An 18,446-nucleotide genomic window follows, 5' to 3' on the forward strand; every position below is an offset into this window, starting at 1 on the left:
CTTCATTTCTATCTACTTTTACCACAACTGAGGGGAGTACTCTGGGTTCGGGCCAAAATTTCCGAGCTCGGAGCCCTCCCCCCGGACAGCACGCCAAATATGCATAACGCTTACCCCCAGTTTCACAGACAAAGCCTAGGCTAGTCCTAGACTAAAATGCATGTTTAAGCTGTTTTAACTTAAAAGTAACTTGCACTGACAGATCTTAAAATATGTCAATGCCATTGTCTTGTCTCAAGATGCACACCAGTGATGTTTTTTTCTTGTGTGAACACTTATAAAAGATACTTAAATGCCCTAATTGAACTAAGGCCTAATCCTGGCTTAGGCTAAACCCTGTCTGTGAAACCGGGCCATTCTGTATTTAATTATATGTAAATGTGAACTTGCACTGCACATTGTGCACAAGTTGTCCCTCACGTGCATGTGACAACAATTTTAAATAGTAATATGTTTCTTACACACACCTATCGTTTCTCTTCAGAAGACATTGATTCATCAACTGGGGTCATATGGATTTCTGTCATTACAGCTGAATGTGTTTTTTGGAGTGTCAAAGTTTCACCTATTTTCTTATATAGACTCACAGAGATGGATTGTTTTTCTAAAAAATCTTTGTTTGTGTTCATCGGATGAAAGTCATATACATCTGGCACAGCATGAGGGTGAGTAAATGATGAGAGAATTTTCATTTTTGGGTGGACTATCCCAATTAAAATGCTGCCAATGTAGGCAGTTCACTAGGTTTTGAAACATAGCCATTGTGTATACACTATGAAAAAATGTGAAAATATGCTGTCAGCGACACCTCAACAGTGATGTGTTGAATTCCATGGGGCACATGTGAGAGTGTGTTTTGTATACCAGACTCACACATGTACCAGTGTGTATGAACATATGCCTTAAACACCGGAGACTCATACATCACTGTCAAAGCATACACACTGCATTATACACTAGTTGCCTTGGGCGGGGCAATGTGCAACAAATCTGTTTCAAATCAAAATGAGACAAAAAAGAGAATTGAAATAATGATACTGAACCACAAAATATTAAATTACGGAATAGTTTTGTAATAACCCATTCCCTGAGGCTAGTAATAAAAATGAATGTAAACAAAACCAAACATCTCATTTATATCCACTTCTCTGTGTTCTTTAGCATTGATTCAGGACTTTGAGCAAAATGAGCACTATAGAGAAGTGTAAGATTCTCGTAAAGGGAACCTGACCTCACAGGCTCCACCTGCCTGTATATGTATACGTAGGCAAGCATGCACGCATCTCAACTGGCTTGTTATTGTTCCCACATGCAATACTCTTTAGCAGCATCATAAGCAGGGTTGGATAAATGCCTGTCCAGCAGATGGGTTGAGTTAGGATCAAAGTTAGGATCCGTACCACTATCTCTCTCCTGCTCCAAATGGACCAAACATATGGGCATGAACCCATGAAGCAATGCATGTCCTCTCTACAGTTCAACCTGAGCTAACCAACTATGGCAGCCCATGTGGTCTGACTCAGACCACATGATTCTCTTTATAAAGCGGATACTTCTGACTGTAAATTCTGATTGGATAAGTCCTGTTGTAAAACAGTGATATACACAGGCCTATACTGCACATTTTATCCCCCATATTTTTAACATAAAAGTGTAAAAGCTTAGCCTGACGTGGTCATACTCAATTCTAGTCAGAATATGAGTCTGATACTGCTCCATTGGGCTTTGGTTATGGGGGCGTATTTCAACCGATCCAGGAAAGACCTCAATTGGATAGACCTACAACCAATCAGAGCTACGGAGTAAGTGACGTATGTTGAGCGACGCATAGTTGTCAACAGAACTTAACTGCACACATGCTGGAACTAGTAGAAGATGAGCATAAACAATCTTTGCCGGTGTTGTAAAAAGAATTTAAGTATACACGGAGTACTTGCCAACACGAGCTTAATTTTTGAGAGAAGTAGGCTATTAAAGGTAAGGTACAGCCATCATTGTTGTAAACTAATTCAACCCAAGCGCTCTTTGATGACGTGGCTGATTACGTTTCTGGTGATAATCTGTCAATCATCGCCCTGACAATGTGATTGGTCCGAACAGTTTCTGTTCGGGCATAATTACTCCTCTACGGATCGAGTCTAGACCGAACTTCCCGACCTAAAAATGTTGTGGGTGGGGCTAAGTTCGGCTGGCATCCAGGCTAGTAAAAGCTGGAATTTGTTACCATATTATTTTAATTAAAGTAATCATGATCATACACACACTAGATTGTAGTTACACAAATAGTTTTACAGTTTAGTGCACTGCTAGTCACTGTTATTTAGCCTACCTATAGCAGCTAGTGAAGTCTTGCACATTCACAGGAAATAGCATGCTTCTATGATAACAATTTTATTAATTTATGTTTATTTCATTATTCATTTGGTATTTCCTCATGAGACAGGAAGTTTGGGTGGGACTTATCAAAGGATCTTTATTTTTAAATTCAGTTGTGTCAAAGCCATGAATCATGATTTGCTACTTGCAGAAGGAGGGACATTCTCATTCTATTGCATTTGACTGGACAAAAAATTGTGTAGTGAGTAATCAATATTTTTCCTGAAATACAAAGACTATAAAATTGAAATGTGTAAAATTTAAGGTTAATTTCATCATCTTTTAGAAGTACCTATACAACACATGGCTTCAAAGAAAAGAAAAAAAAAAAAAAAAAACATAGCAGAAAACAACCATGAAGCAATACGACAGAAAACACCTTAACAACCTCAAAGCACTGCCATAGCAACCACCCACAAAACATTCTAGTGTTGTGGCACCAAGTTTAGCAAGCACCACTTATATTTTCTTCAGAAAATGTAAAAATCTTGATGAGCTATGACATTACTAATTAATAACTGTTTAGTATATCATGTAGCCTTTGTCTGTCATTTTATTGCATTGTATATTCTACTAATATCTGTCACAGCTGGTTTTTGGTTATGTCTCTTCAAAGACTCTTATTTTGATATTAATTTGGTTCAGTTGTCCCCTTGTTCCTGTTTCCTGTGTTTAGTTCCTGTTGCCTAGGTTTCTGATAGTCATAGTTTCTGATTATGTTCTTCGCCTGATTCTAGTTTAGTTCATTAAAGCCCTTGTTTTCTTTGTTTCATTGTTGTTTATTGTTATAGTTGTATTCTGGTTTTCCCCTATGGTATTCATCATCTTCTTGTATTATATTCTTGTCTTTGTTTAATAAATTGCTGTCTAAAGATCCAAGCCTTAACTCTCTCCCTGTCTGTATAGCAATAGTGTGTTTATGAAACTTCACATGCAGATATGAAGCAGATTAGGAGATTAAAGCCACATTAGATTATGACCTCATTTCACAGAGAACAGAGAAATTGCTTTCAGTGTCAAATCGACTGCAATTTTTCTCAATGGTCATCTGCTGCCTGTTTGTTCAAGTTCATATTATTTTCAGAATAATGTCTCAAATTCTCATCTGAGAAAAAGTTTATTCTGCAGTACTAAGCAACATATTCACTTTGCTTTTTAGCTCTTCTTTTCTGAAGAACAAACGCAACCTTTTAAGCATAATATATCCAACTGTACCACAAAGACCGCATGATAGCTGGGGATTATGGGATAAGATTACCTACTCTGGCACTGACAACATCAGAAACGGTCTGCTCTGTCAGTGAGGTTTTACATAAACCCAATTATGGTGTAAACTAATTAAATAAGATGGATTATTGATTATGTCCATAAACAAATGGCCATTTCTACACACATTTGGTTCTCCTGGAGCGCACATTGTCTTGATTACTGTACTTTACAGTATTTGACATGATTTTGCTAACCCATCTCATCCTTACCCCTCCTTACGCTCTTTCACGCCACATTGCACAGGAATATTTCTGACAGATGTTCTGTATTCGAGCATGGCAGAGGCGATGTGCAACAATGCTGTTCCCCACTGTCTCCACAACACAACCACTGCGGCTACATCTGCCTACCTCTCTCTCTCTCTACCCCTCCATGTCAGTTCTTGTTTAAATTCCTCTAATGACAGTCCATGATGCTAAAGTGAATCTGGAACATTTCTTATTGGAAAGTGTCCAGGTCAGAAGTAATTACTTGGACAGGATCTTGTTACAGAATTCAGGCCCATTTTAGAGTCCCGTATATCATGCCCTCCTATGCACAAGCCTTATGGGCTGTTTGCCATGTGCACAACAGTCAATATGTTTGATTATTGCAATGTATTCAACCTCTGTATGACCAGTACGGGGCAAAAGTAAAGATATAAATCTTGCAAACCTGTATGGGTAAGATTTTATCTCAAAATTATAAGAAAGAAAATATATTGCTTAAAGGAAATGAAGCCTATTTCTAGGGATATTTCAATCCAAAATGAAAATTCTGTCATCATTTACTCACCCTCATGTCATTCCAAACCTGCATGACTTTCTTTTTTGTGCTGTATGTGGGGATGTCGGGTATGCACACATATGACTCAATGCCAATGTTAGTCTACTGTAAATATCAGTCTACAAATATGACTTAAATTAGTTTTGTTTTGTTTCATATCTGACTGCCTCATGTTTGCTCACTAAACCTGCGTCAAGCACCATAAACATCAGATTCATATGCTGCGGCTTCGCTCCTCATTCTGAGCACACTCTCTGTTTCCATGGTTGCACATGGTCTCGGTCTTTGCTGGCCCTCTGATCTTTAATGGCCTGTTTCTAAGCAGAGCTGCTGGTCTCATCTAGCCGCAGTGAGTATTGGATGATATGCTTGTAGTAGCTGAGAGGGACATCTTCACCGTCTCAAGTTGTCTCGTTCTTTGAAGTGTTTGGCAGTTGCCGAAGCGACCGCATCCCGCTGTCTGCCCTTGTCTGGGTCAGAGAACCTGCTTCATCTCACAGCAATTATATTTTTCTTTCTCTCACTCTCACTCTTTATCCTATTTTGTCATCATCTGTTTTTTGTCCTTGTCATTTTCATGATATTTTGCCAAATCTTTAGTAAGTAATAATTTATTAATTAGCTTTTTATCACCTCAGGGAACTCAGGAGATAAAGGTCCTCATCATTTACTCACCCTCATGTCATTTTAAACCTAGTGAATTTCTGTCTTCTGAAGAACACAAAAGTAGATATTTTGAAGAATGTTGCAAGCAAACAGTTTTGATGATCATTGTTTTACATTGTACACTCTCAGGCACAAATGCTGTCACTGTGGCAGTACCCTTTCAAAAGTCACTAATACACTGCCTGGCCAAAAAAAAAAAGGTCGCTGTTTGGATTTGAATAGGTAAATACTTAAGAACCTATGAATGGATTGTTATTACAGTGATTATTATGTTTCTAGCATGTTATATGTTTGGCAACGGTTCTTTCAACCCTAAAAGATGGAGTGTGTAGCTTTTCATTTCTTAAACAACCATGTTGGAATATGTATCATGGCCATATTCCAGGATGACAATGCCAATATTTATCAGGGTTAAAACTGTGAAATCTCAGTGTAAGTCTTTGGGATGTGCTGGAGGAGACTTTACAGAGTGCTCACCTCTTGCATTGTCAATACACCAAAAATTGATACACCTCCTGATGGAAATAACACCACAACATTTATTTCCATCAAGAGGTTAGCAATTTTTGGTCAGCGACCTTTTTTTTTTTAATGTACCATTTAGGAACTAATACTATATACCATTTAGGAACCCCTAAAGTGTACTAATGTACACTTCAGGGGTAAATGAGGTACAAATGTTTATAATTTAAAAGGGTATTATCCACCCACATTACAAGATTTGGTCCCACTTTATATTTGGTGGCCTTAAAGGAAATTCTGTCATTAATTACTCACCTTCATGTCATTCCACACCTGTAAGACCTTCGTTCATCTTCAGAACACAAATTAAGATATTTTTTTTTTTTATAAAATCCGATGGCTCAGTGAGGCCTGCATTGACAGCAAGTTAATTTACACTTTCAAGGTCCAGAAAGCTACTAAAAACATATTTAAAACAGTTCATGTGACTACAGTGGTTCAACCTTAATGTTATGAAGCAACGAGAATACTTTTAGGGCACCCAAAAAAAAAAAAAAACTTTATTCAACAATTTCTAGTTATGGGCCAAAGTCACATGATTTCAGTAAACGAGGCTTTGTTACGTCATAAGTGTTTCGAAACATATCGAAATTTCTGTGGTTCACCACTGGGGGATGGTACATGTATATATACAGTATATATACATACTACTAAGTAAGACAAGTAGTAGTATGTCTATATATATTTAGTAGCCTCTATATATATATATATATATATATATATATATATATCTTAAGTAGCCTCTTCCTGGTCTACTGATATTTGTTATGACATCCGCTTCAAACATTACAATGCCCATGATAACTTTTGTTAACTCTACAAAAAGTAAATCCACTTGACCAGCTAATTACTCTTCAACAGCAATGCCATAGAAATATAGAGCTACTGCAAAAATGGAAGTTCATGACAAATTTCCATAGTCTATAAGTCTATAGTGCGAGTAGTGTTTTCACACTTAAAATTCCAAAGAGAAAAAGTACTCTTTAAATGTCCAAATGATGCACTTAATAATAAATAAATAATAAATAACCGATAAAATGTAAACACTACAGACGCACTATACACTATGTACTCATACTATGTACTATGTCCTTTACCGATTAAATGACATAGTACATAGTATGAGTGCATAGTGTATAGTGCGTCTTTTGGAACACAACCCAAGCCTTTATACTGCCTCATTCTTATTTGCTCTCTTTCATTTTGCATCATTTTCCATATTCACTCCTCAACTTCAACTTATGTCAGAGGTGTGAAATACCTAGGTAGGAAAATATAATTTGGAAACAGAACATTTTATTGTTTCCAACCAAGCTGACATTTTGTTAAATTATGAAAAAAGTTATGTGTATTTAGGACACAGCAAAGCTGTACATTTTTCTAATCTATACTATTTTAGTTCCTAGAATGTTTAAAATGTAATTTCACCATCACCATATATCCAAAATGAATGGATCATGAAAGTTAAAAAAATATGTGCACTTTGTAAAAATGAAATAAACCTCATTAAATAATGAGTGTGAAAAGAGAGTTTATTTTCTAAAAAGTCCACATGGCTAAAAGTGCCCATTTTTGAAGAAACACCCATTATTCTCTCCTCACTCTTTCAGCTGTGTCGTTCTCTCCCTCCAGGCTCCAGTGTCTCAGTGTTTTGAGTTGGGCAGGGCAGCGGGCCGCGACTCATGTCTGTTCTTCCTCCAGCTGTCAGAGGGGCAACAGTGCCGGACTGTCCTGGGGCTCGGTGCAAATAAACAAACTAATGAAGGAGTGCGAGAGCATGGAAATGTACCCTGTTCACAGTACTGCAGTCTGCTGCACACCTCGCCACCAGCACACGGACCAGGTTCTTAGCTCTCTTTCCGTTATTGAACACCTAGTATAAATGACTCATTAGTTACACATTTAGTACTGTGGTTCTAATTTTTCATCTTGCATAAATTGTCAGTTGATTTAGTGTTTTAGTGCGAGTTCTGGAGTGAAGGGCACAATCAGGTGTGCAGTGTTTGAGAGTAATGCTGTCTTCTGGCAAGTGTTTACCTTGTGCGCTTAATTGAAATAAATGTGCACTTCAAATCTTAAAGTATATTTAAAAAAAACAGTACTTACAGATAATATAATATTACTGAAATAAAAGGCCCCTTAAGTGTCATTAAAGAGAGTAGGCCTACATTTTCATAGACCGTTGTTTAAAGGTCACCGTGACTTTGCCAAGGTGAGTTTTCTGGTAAATAAAACAGTGTGGTGATGTTATCTTCAAAATATGATAATGACCTGACATTTAGGTTTTAAAGGGGTGGTTCATTGCGATTTCACTTTTTTATCTTTAGTTAGTGTGTAATGTTGCTGCTTGAGCATAAACAGTGTCTGCAAAGTTACAGCGCTGAAAGTTCAATGCAAACGGAGATATTGTCTTTTAAAGTTATGGCAGTTTAATGCCTACAATTACGACCGGTTTGGACTACAACGAGCTTATTCCTGGGTTGGTGACATCATAAACCCTGCAATTAACATAGACACTGCCTACGGGAGCACACAACAAAGTGGGCGAGGCCATGTCGCGCGGCATTATGGAAGCGGAAGACTTGTCTACACCGGATGCGAGCGACGCGATGTGTCAAAAGATAATAGAACCCATTATAATCTGTGAGATTTTCTACACTGGATGTGCCGTGGAAGACAGCTTCCAGAATCCACACGAGTTCAATGCTGGATTTGCACAAAGGCTATTACTGAAAGATGGAGCAGTTCCCACTTTAAAAGCAGAAGCTGCTGTTTATCGCCCCCAAACTGTAAGTATGTTTTATTGTTTGTACATGTCTTTTAAATGTATAGTTCTGTTGCTATTTTTTGGTTGCATCAAGGACATAAAGACTAACGCGGTTTGGCTTCGCTAGCCAGTTAGCTAAATTCTATTGCATACTTAACACCAACAAACTTCTATGTTAATAGACAAGCAGCTGTTCATGCTATAAATTAAAAGATACCTTTACAAAAATGCTACTACTCAGTCATGTATTCGGCTATAGTAAAGCTTTAATCAGGATAAAACCGTATATTGAAAGCTAACATAAACAGCAGTAACATTTACAAGTGACAGCATATCTAAACACTTTGACATAAATACAAACGGAAATACTTACCATTCAGAAACATCCCTTTAAAAATTGTGCTTGCAGAGGTTCTGCTTGACCCTCTTCATCATTACTGCTATCTGGGTCTGATTCGGACTCAAATTGATACAGCAATATAGACGTCATTATTTTCCGTGATGCTTTAGCGAATCACAATACACTGGGCCAGCTAACCAATCTGAGCCCATTGCGTATTTAGGAGGGAGTGGTATCACAGAATCAAGAAGTCAAACCGGCCGTTCAAATGACAATGGAGACAGCTGTGTAGAATAAAGGTAAAATATATGAAAAATACTGTGTTTTTTAAAAAACGAAGTATTAAGACTTGTTAAACTGCACCCCATAAACACAATCAATCCTAGAAAAAAAACAGTGAACCACCCCTTTAATATCTAAAAGTAGTGATGCTACTAACACACACGCACACACACACACCCACACACACACACACACACACACACACACACACACACACACACACACACAGATTAAAATGTCAACTAATTTCTTCTAAAATGTGATATGTATTGTTGGGAAATCTATTTCAGGGAAGAGAATCGGCTCATTTAGACAGTTTGTTTACATTAAGTGGTTCAAAAAATGATTCATTTCCCTGCGCTACATTTTACATCTTTTTTTTTCTCCAAAGATTTAATTAAATGCTGCTGTTCATCAATGTGTTTTCAACAAGTTGCAGAAATTTGAGTTATCAAATTTATGTTGTTTTCAGTGTAAATGTATGTAAAGTTTAGCTGTGTAACCATAAAAGTCCCTTATTAATTTTGAGTCAAATGCTGCCGTGACTGCAGAAGGAAATTACATCAGCTCATATATTTAAAAACTTAAAGAGCTTTAATGTAATTACCGGTAGCAACTTTTTCTTAACAGCATATAGTATAGCTTCTTTTTCAAAAGGTTAGCTTGACTGTAGTTTAACTACTTTGATTAGCTTGGTTTGGGAAGCTGCAGTTTCAGTGACCTCCACTGCAGGTGTGTTAACTCTCTCGGTCTCTGAACTCCATATGCTGACCGGACACTACACAGACCCTTCGTGCTGAAAGAAAAAAACTCATGCACCTACTCTCTTTGCCCCTTGCTCTCTTTGTAACCAGAGCAAAGCCCGATGGGACGTCAGTGCTGTTTACCCTTACAATAAACAGAGCCCTGCACTATGGAGCAAAACCCCTGTGAGACCACTGTCCTGCCCCAGGTGTGTGTGATAATATCTCTCATCTGTCAAAAAGGGCTGAGAGCCAGATAACTAAATGACTCTTACAAATGTGAGGAAGACCAGACACTGATGCTCCATCATGTGACCGCAATGCTCTTCATAAATATTCGGTTTCCTGTCTTATTTGCATGCATACCTACTTTTTTTTTTTTTTTTTTTTTTTTTAGGGGAACCATATGTTTGGAACCCAGAACTGTTCTAAATGCAAGTTCAGAAAACACAACAGTCATGCACAGTTGCAGCAATGATGAAAAGGAATGGATCTATAAGCAGCAGTAAGGATTTTATTTACAAAAGAACTCGGAACGAAACACTCTAGACTAGAAACGTGAACAGAACAACCAGTAACGCACAACGAGAACCGACAAAGAACAGAAAGAAGCACAAGGTTTAAATGGACCAAACAAACCAATCAATCAATGAAAACAATCCACAGGTGCGCAAATTAATCAAACAATTGAAACACAAAGAAAAGAACTGAAACACAGGAAACTGAACTAAACACATGCAAAACTCACCCAAACAGACACCATACCCAGAGAGTCCCCAGAATTTGCATCCATATACATCCACCTTATTAACTGAAGGGACAGGGCTCCATTCCATCCCCTCGTACTTCACCAGTACTTCCTCTATGATGGACTATGTAGTCGGCTCACACACCTGGTCAGACGTGGTTGGCTTGGGCTCTGGCAGATCTGTGGCTCAGGCTTCGGCTCTGGCTCTCGTATCGCGCAGGGTCATGCTCATGGTCAGCGGTGGGCTCGGGCTTTGCGTCCATCGGGACGATGGCTGAGGATAGCGGGCTGAACTTCTCCTCTATCTTGCTGATGGTATGGGGGAACCATTATATAGCAGCACCCAATCTACAGTACATACCCCATGAACGTCTCTTGAGGTCCTTCTCCGGGCTTTGAGACCTGCCCGGAAATACACACACAGGCTATCGTCGTTATAGTGAACGAGGTGGTATAAATACAGGAACAACTGCATGTGTCTCGTGAGGGACTGTTCCCCCTGTGAGAGGAGAATTTTCACTGCTGCTAGATCCATTTTTTAAAGGGTCAGTTCTACTATCATGCACGGTTGTAGCAATGATGAAAAGGAATGGATCTATATGCAGCAGTAAGGATTTTATTTACAAAAGGACACAGAACAAAACAATCTAGACTAGAAATGTGAAGAGAACAAACAGTAACACACAACGAGAACTAACAAAGAACAGAAAGAAACACAAGGCTTAAATTGACCAAACAAACCAATCGATGAAAACAAACCATGGGTGTGCAAATTAATCAAACAATGGAAAAACAAAGAAACGAACTGAACACTGAACATGTGCAAAACCCACCCAAACAGACACAAAACCCAGATTGTCCCTTACTATAATATAATATAATATAATATAATATAATATAATATAATATAATATAATATAATATAATATAGGGTGACCATATGTGCCATTTTCCCAGGACACGTCCTGTCCAGGATTTCTAAGTTGCATAAAATGTAGTTTTGGTTTTGTTTTCATATTTGCGGAAGGTAGCGGAATGATTCAAAAATTATTTTACCAATAGCGTGCATTATACATAATCGACCAATCGTGGCTTGCGAGAAGGCTGGATCTACAGAGAACGGTCAAAGCATTGCAAATACGACAAAATTTTAATGCATTGTATGAAGATAAGATGTCAATAAGACCAGTGGCTTGCACAGACCTCCGTTTAGAAATCGCGTTCAGGGGGCACATCGATATGACCACTTTCATGATTAAAGAGGCAAGGGCTCAAGCCATTTTAGGCAATTTAGAAATCCTGGACAGGACGTGTCCTGGGAAAATGGCACATATGGTCACCCTAATATAATATAATAGTCAAATAAAAAAAATCCATTTAATTTGCATAGTGCTTTTCACAATACAATAATTTACTTTTATGATATAATTGTCACAATCACGCCAGGCTCTTCTTCACTAATTTGGTCATCTGGATTTTGCCAAGTAAGACATGTTCCTGGATCAACATATTTTGTTGATCCTGGAACAAAAATTCCTGTCTGAAAATTTAGTCCTAACACTATCTCTAATTTGACATAAACCTTAAACTTGTCCCTCAATTCTGATTGGTTGATTGGAATGTTGTTCCAGGATCAACAAAGATTTTGATCCAGGAACATGTTGCAGTTGTTGAAATCACGTTCACCATCCATTGTAATATATGTCAAATAGTACACAATGTTCTGGTTCTGGTTTATATTCTTGCAAGCAGTAGTGTGGGCTTTTCCTGTTTGCCAATTAACTGCGGGTATTGCTCAGTCCATCTGTCAGGATACAGCTCACGTAGCTATAAGGCCTGGAGGAAGGAAGTCTGCTCTGCCAATGGACTGGAACCTGCAATCCAGTTGTGCACGGCTGGACAGGGGCGTGAACCCACTGACCTGTGGTTTGACTGCCTGTAAAAGCTGCTGAGAGATGTGGGTAGGATCCGTTATACAGCTGATGGAATCCGTATGCTTTGACACTGATCTTACCAATGCAAACTTTCAGCCCACTTCAGCATGCCAAATCCTGTCTCCCTCTATGTACTTTTTGGTTGTGGTTGGCAGTCAGACTCTTCATGAATGTGTTCGCTAATGCAGGCATCACTATTACTATAGCTCATTCTTTATTCTTAGGATTATGAACTCCTTAACCTGAATGATACCTTATATTGCCTTTTCACCCGGTGTACAATAAAGGCCCCGATATATTTCAAGCGAAGTTCTTTTTCGTTCTTTGTTTGGGGGTAAAACGTTCGAAATACATAAGCATTGATATACTGTAATCGAACATCTGACGCCGCCCACACTGCTGAGAGCGACGGTTAGATGAATATGTAAATATGTGCAGCGTGCTTTGCTCTCAGTAACGAACTAAACACACATCAAAATTGAGAAACTAGCAAGTATTCTAATAAAGCATAAAAGCCCCGGTATACTTCAAACGAAATCGAAGAACGAACTGATGTGACATAATTTCGAACAAAATCGCGTGGGATGCGTCTTTGAGTCATTTCGTGTGTTGAATTCATTGAGGTAAGATCTCCGCGGGTGAAAACATGAACACACTGGATAGCCGCTTTATAGTACAAAATGAAGTTGTGCTTGCAAAAAAAATGAGGCACTGACACTGTTTTTCATGTTTGATACTGTAAAGCTTCTTGATTTTAAGCAATCTATTGAATAAAGTGCTATATGAAGACGTGATGTGACTGGAGTGCTAATTTGCAGAGCTCCTGCTAACATTCCCATGCTGTTATGATCAGACATTTTTCTTATGTTTTGTATATAAAATGCTTGCTGTTCTAATTTTTGTTGTGTTTATTTTGTTACTAAGAAAGTGCATGGCACATATTTACATATTCATCTAACCGTCACTCTCAGGAGTGTGGGCGGCGTCAGATGTTCCTTTATCGCTGGTCACGCATTTCGAACTTCGTTTTACCCCCAAATGAAGTAACGAAAAAGAACTTCGTTTGAAGTATACCGGGGCCTTAAGAAAAGCATCTGATCATAGCAACGTGGATATATTTGTTTGCACGAGCTCTGTAACTCGCACTCCAGTAAAGTCACGTCATGTTTATTTATACAACACTTTGTACACTGTTGCTTAAAATCAAGAAGCTTTACTGTATAGACCTTATTTACCAGAGAAACAAGCGCGCCGCCATCTTTATAAAATTGTCTTTGAACTTCCGTTTTGCGGTAGCGTACATTTCTATGGCATCGCTGTTGAAGAATAATTAGCTGGTGAATTGGATTTACCTGTTGTAGAGTTAATGAAAGTTATCATGAGCATTGTTATGATTAAAGCAGATGTCTTAACAAATGTCAGTAGACGTATAAGATTTTAAAATGAGCAGTTCATTCATAAATACGTAAGATCGCTGTGGAAATACAAACCGGAAGTCAAAATACAACGAGCGCAGCGCAAAAAAGGGGCGGGGCTACATACGGTCTATTAAACAGGAAAAACTGTGTCAGTGTCTCATTTCATCAGAAGTACAACTTGGTTTTCTACTATAAAGCAGCTCTTCAGTGTTTATGTTTTCATTTGCGGATGTCTCTTCTACGGACTCCAGAGGGGAAATAAACTGGAAAAGTTTTTCTGAGTGAAAGAAGGCGGAGCCTCAGCGCACACCTACCTTAAGTAATGGCCACGGACCAATGGTAGTACGAAGGTGTTTTGCAGATGGAACAAACTTTTCCCGGAAAGTTCACTTTTGCTAGCTGTTTCGAACTTTGTTTTTTTTTTTTTTTTTTTTTTTTTTTTATTGCAAGATTGAACAAGAACAACTTAATCATATCAATATAACAATGGATGACATCAAACATAAAATAAGGAAAACAAATACATCAAGTAGTGAAAGGAAAGCAATCAATAAATAAAAAGAAAAAAAATACAGAGGTAATAAAACAAATTATGTAACATTCATCAGATCATTATACAAATTTATAAATTTGTCACTTTTTTTGTTGTTAATCTTTTTTAGTGTTATAATTAAATAGTTTAGGTCACAGAGAAAGTGGTTTAATTTGGGCACTGTTGAAGAAAATTTACATTTATGAATGTAATATTTCGCCAACAAAATAATTACATTTCCTATATATTCTATATTTTGTTTTCCAAACGAACTTCGTTTTGGCCTGATTTTGTTCAAAATGACGTCACATCAGTTATCCCTTTAAGGCCCCGATATACTTCAAACAAAGGTTTTTTTTTGGTTTAGGAGTAAAACGAAGTTCGAAATACATGAGCAGCGATATACTGTAATCGAACATCTGACACCGCCCACAACGCTGAGAGCAACGATTATGTAAATATGTAAATATGTGCCGTGCACTTTCTTCTCAGTAATAAAATGAACACAACAAAAATGAGAAAACTGCAAGCATTTTTATAGAAAGCATAAGAAAAGCGACTGATCTTAACAACAGTATGTTAGCACGAGCTCTGCAAATTAGCACTCCAGTCACGTCACGTTTATTTATATAACACTTTATTCAATAGATTGCTTAAAAGCAAGCAGCTTTACAGTATCAAACATGAAAAACAGTGTCAGTGCCTCATTTCATCAGAAGCACAACTTCATTTTGTACTATAAAGCGGCTATCCAGTGTGTTCATGTTTTCACCCGCGGAGATCTTACCTCATCAAACTCTACAGACGAAATGAGTCAGAGAAGACTTCCACCCGAATGAAGGCGGAGTCTCAGCGCACACCTCCTATTACGTTATTGTCACGGACCAATGGTAGTACGAAGGTGTTTTGCAGCTGGAGTGAACTTTTCCTGTAAGTTTCGAAGCTGTTTCGAACTTCCAAAAAGAACACAAAACGAACTTCGTTTTGGCCTGATTTTGTTCAAAATGACGTCACATCAGTTCGTTCTTCGATTTCGTTTGAAGTATATCAGGCCTTTAAACCTAATTTGTTCTCGTGCATCCAGCAAGCATGGTGGGGGCTTCCATTTACCGTATTCCATGAGCTTTTTATATGCACTGAGCCATGGGCGAGGCTAGCCTCTTTTTAGGGGTGCTTCAGCACCCCTAAAAAGGAGCTCAGCACCCCTAAAACTTGGAGTAAGAAATGTTATTCTAAAATTTTTGTTCGTCTTTTACAAGGTTAAATAATGTCCAAAACATACTCTGTAGTTTGTGGTTTAAAATGTATGTGTTAAGGATGAAAATGAAAACATCCTCCTTAGCAAATGATGTCATCCTCTTTTCTTCTGTACCTGCACCGCTCAGCACGACCGTCATCCAGCGCGAAACACACGCAGAGTGAGAACCCGTTATGTAGTGTTGTGAATCAACTAAGTTGCTCCAAAGCTGTGTCTCACACTTCTTTCCTTTTACCTAGAGTTGTTCCGATTCCAAAACCATATCGGTGAGTAGCCTACTGGAGTCAGTATAAAAAAAAATATCCCCCCTGGGTGATGCTACTCCTCAAACCACCAACAGAGCAGGCCCGGTACTAGGCTTGCTTGACTGGGGGGGCAATCACAAATTTTGGTAGGGCAGCATTTTCTAGGCCAATATTCATAGCTAACTTTTTGTTTTTTTGATTCATCAAGAATCGTCTTGTGGCTAACAAATTATAGGCTATAGCCTAATTTGTACTGGCTATGTAGGCCATGTGAATTATTTATGGACATAATAAGGGGCGGAGCCAGACATTGTAAACATTCGGGGCTTAACCGAAATCTATATTTGTCCAATGACATTTTAATTTACTGACATGAAAGGAGCGTTTTTTGTAGTATTCTTGGTTAAAGTTCATAAAATGTACATTATATACCATCATCTAGGGGGGTCCGGGGGCATGCCCCCCCGGTAAGAAATGTTTGTGTATTTTAAGGTTAAATGCATCAGTCTGGTGCACTTTGGAAGCTCAAAACTGAGAGCTTCAACCCATGTACAGAGTGCAAATGGAACAAAGAAACAGCATTGACTTGTACCTGGTCATGAAAGAGGGCTCAAACATCTTTTTATTTGTGATATAGAGTCTCAGTCTACATTGTATTTTCGGATGCACACTTCTCTTTAAAACACGCAGCACAGAAACCTCAAACCTGAAAGATTCAGGGCTTTTGGAAAAACATTTGGGGTTCCAGCCCCCTTAGCCCACCCCTAGCACCGCCCCTGGATATAATGTTCAAATTATTCATTGTTAACGAAATTACTGAGGAAATGTTCGCTGACAGCTATCTCAGCATGCAGAAAATATGTTCGGCTGATGCAGATGTGATCCTCATTGTGATATTTTTTTTAGGCTACTTGCTTGAAGATTAGGTGTACACTTGTTTTCGATGTGTTTTCTGATTAATGTTCGTTACTTCCCAGTTCGCATGTTTTTGGATGAAATTCTGGGGGGCAATGATAAGACGTTTTTAATGTTTATGTAGGCTTATTCATTTTTATTGTTGGCTGCCATTTTTGGGGGGGCACAAGGAAATTCTGGGGGGCAATGCCCCCCCTACCCCCCCCCCCCCCCCCCAGACCCGGCCCTGCAACAGAGCATATAAAATACCAAAAATATAAATCTTTTTTTTAAAACATCGCCAAGTAAAACGCTGCGTTAATATAGAACTGTCTCTTTACGACCACAACAAACGGGACACTTTTCAGACGCGCGTTCCGACCTCGCCTCAGTGCCAGGCGCAAGTCAAACGAGCGCGGAAAAGGTGCAGGTGACGACGAGGGAGCTTCAGTTGAACAACAGTGAACTGCAGTCAGATGAGATGTTGTCAGGCTATGTCGGTAAAACTCAGAAAAATGAACACGACTGTCCAATCAGCCGTTATACTGTGCTCGTGGCGCGCACTCAAGAACTGCATGTGCAAATGCGCCGGCGCGTGCTGCATAATTACTTTATTATAGCTTAAATAATGCGCAAAAGAAACTGCGAGCAATGACCGTCATTGTTCTGTTGTAAGTTAAGTCATGAAATTACCAAACATGCGGTTAAAACTGCCTCAAAACTGTGCAGGCATGTATTTGTTGACATGGTTTTAAAGCTATTGTTATCCAATTTGTTGGCCTTAAAACGTCTTAAAATGCACATATGTACACCAGGGAAATCTAAATTTTCACGGGGGAGCATGCCCCCGAACCCCCCCTAGCATACTACATTTTCTGACCTCGATAATTACAACCCGCCGTGCGGCCCAGCTTATATTCTATCTAATGAAATCTGAGGTAAACGTGCATTTCTCCAAATGTGCGCACTTTTGGACAAAAAGTTTTGTTGTATGCACTGTGATCAAAAATAAATGGGACCAAACACGATTGAATTTGTGTCTCGTTATTCAATTAATAACTAGGCTAAAAAAAAAAAAAGAAAAAAAAAAAATCTGGATTTTGGAGTTAGTTGAATCAATGTTAAAATGATGAAGTTATTTTTCAATAGACATATTTTTTGTTTTTGTGTGAAATGGGGTGGGTGGTGGCAGTGGGGCTCATTGGGTGCTCAGCACCCCTAAAGCTCTGACCCTAGAATCGCCCCTGCACTGAGCACTGAATGTTTATATGTGAATAAAAGTCGAAATTAAATCTGATCATTTCATTTTAAACTGCTTGATTCATAGATTACTTTTATGATGTTTTTTTTAAAGCATCACAGTTTCAGTTGTGTGAAGTTTCAATGGAGGGACAGAAATCTCTCAGGTTTCATTAAAAATATCTTCATTTGTGTTTTGAAGATGAACGGAGGGCTTATGGTTTTGGAACAATGAGAGTTGATAAAAGGATTTTAATTTTCACTTGGGTCAACTATGTCTTTATTGTAACAATCTTGTTAGACTTGGCGTGGGCTCCTTTGACTTGAGCCAGTAAACAGCCATCCAGAACCATAGACTGTCCAGGACACACAAGCAACTACATAGCAACCCTGTCAAACAACCAGAGCATTGTCATTTATTTATTCTCTTCTATAAATTGTGATATCA

This window comes from Megalobrama amblycephala, linkage group LG10, assembly GCF_018812025.1.
Source record: "Megalobrama amblycephala isolate DHTTF-2021 linkage group LG10, ASM1881202v1, whole genome shotgun sequence".
Taxonomy (NCBI): Eukaryota; Metazoa; Chordata; class Actinopteri; order Cypriniformes; family Xenocyprididae; genus Megalobrama; species Megalobrama amblycephala.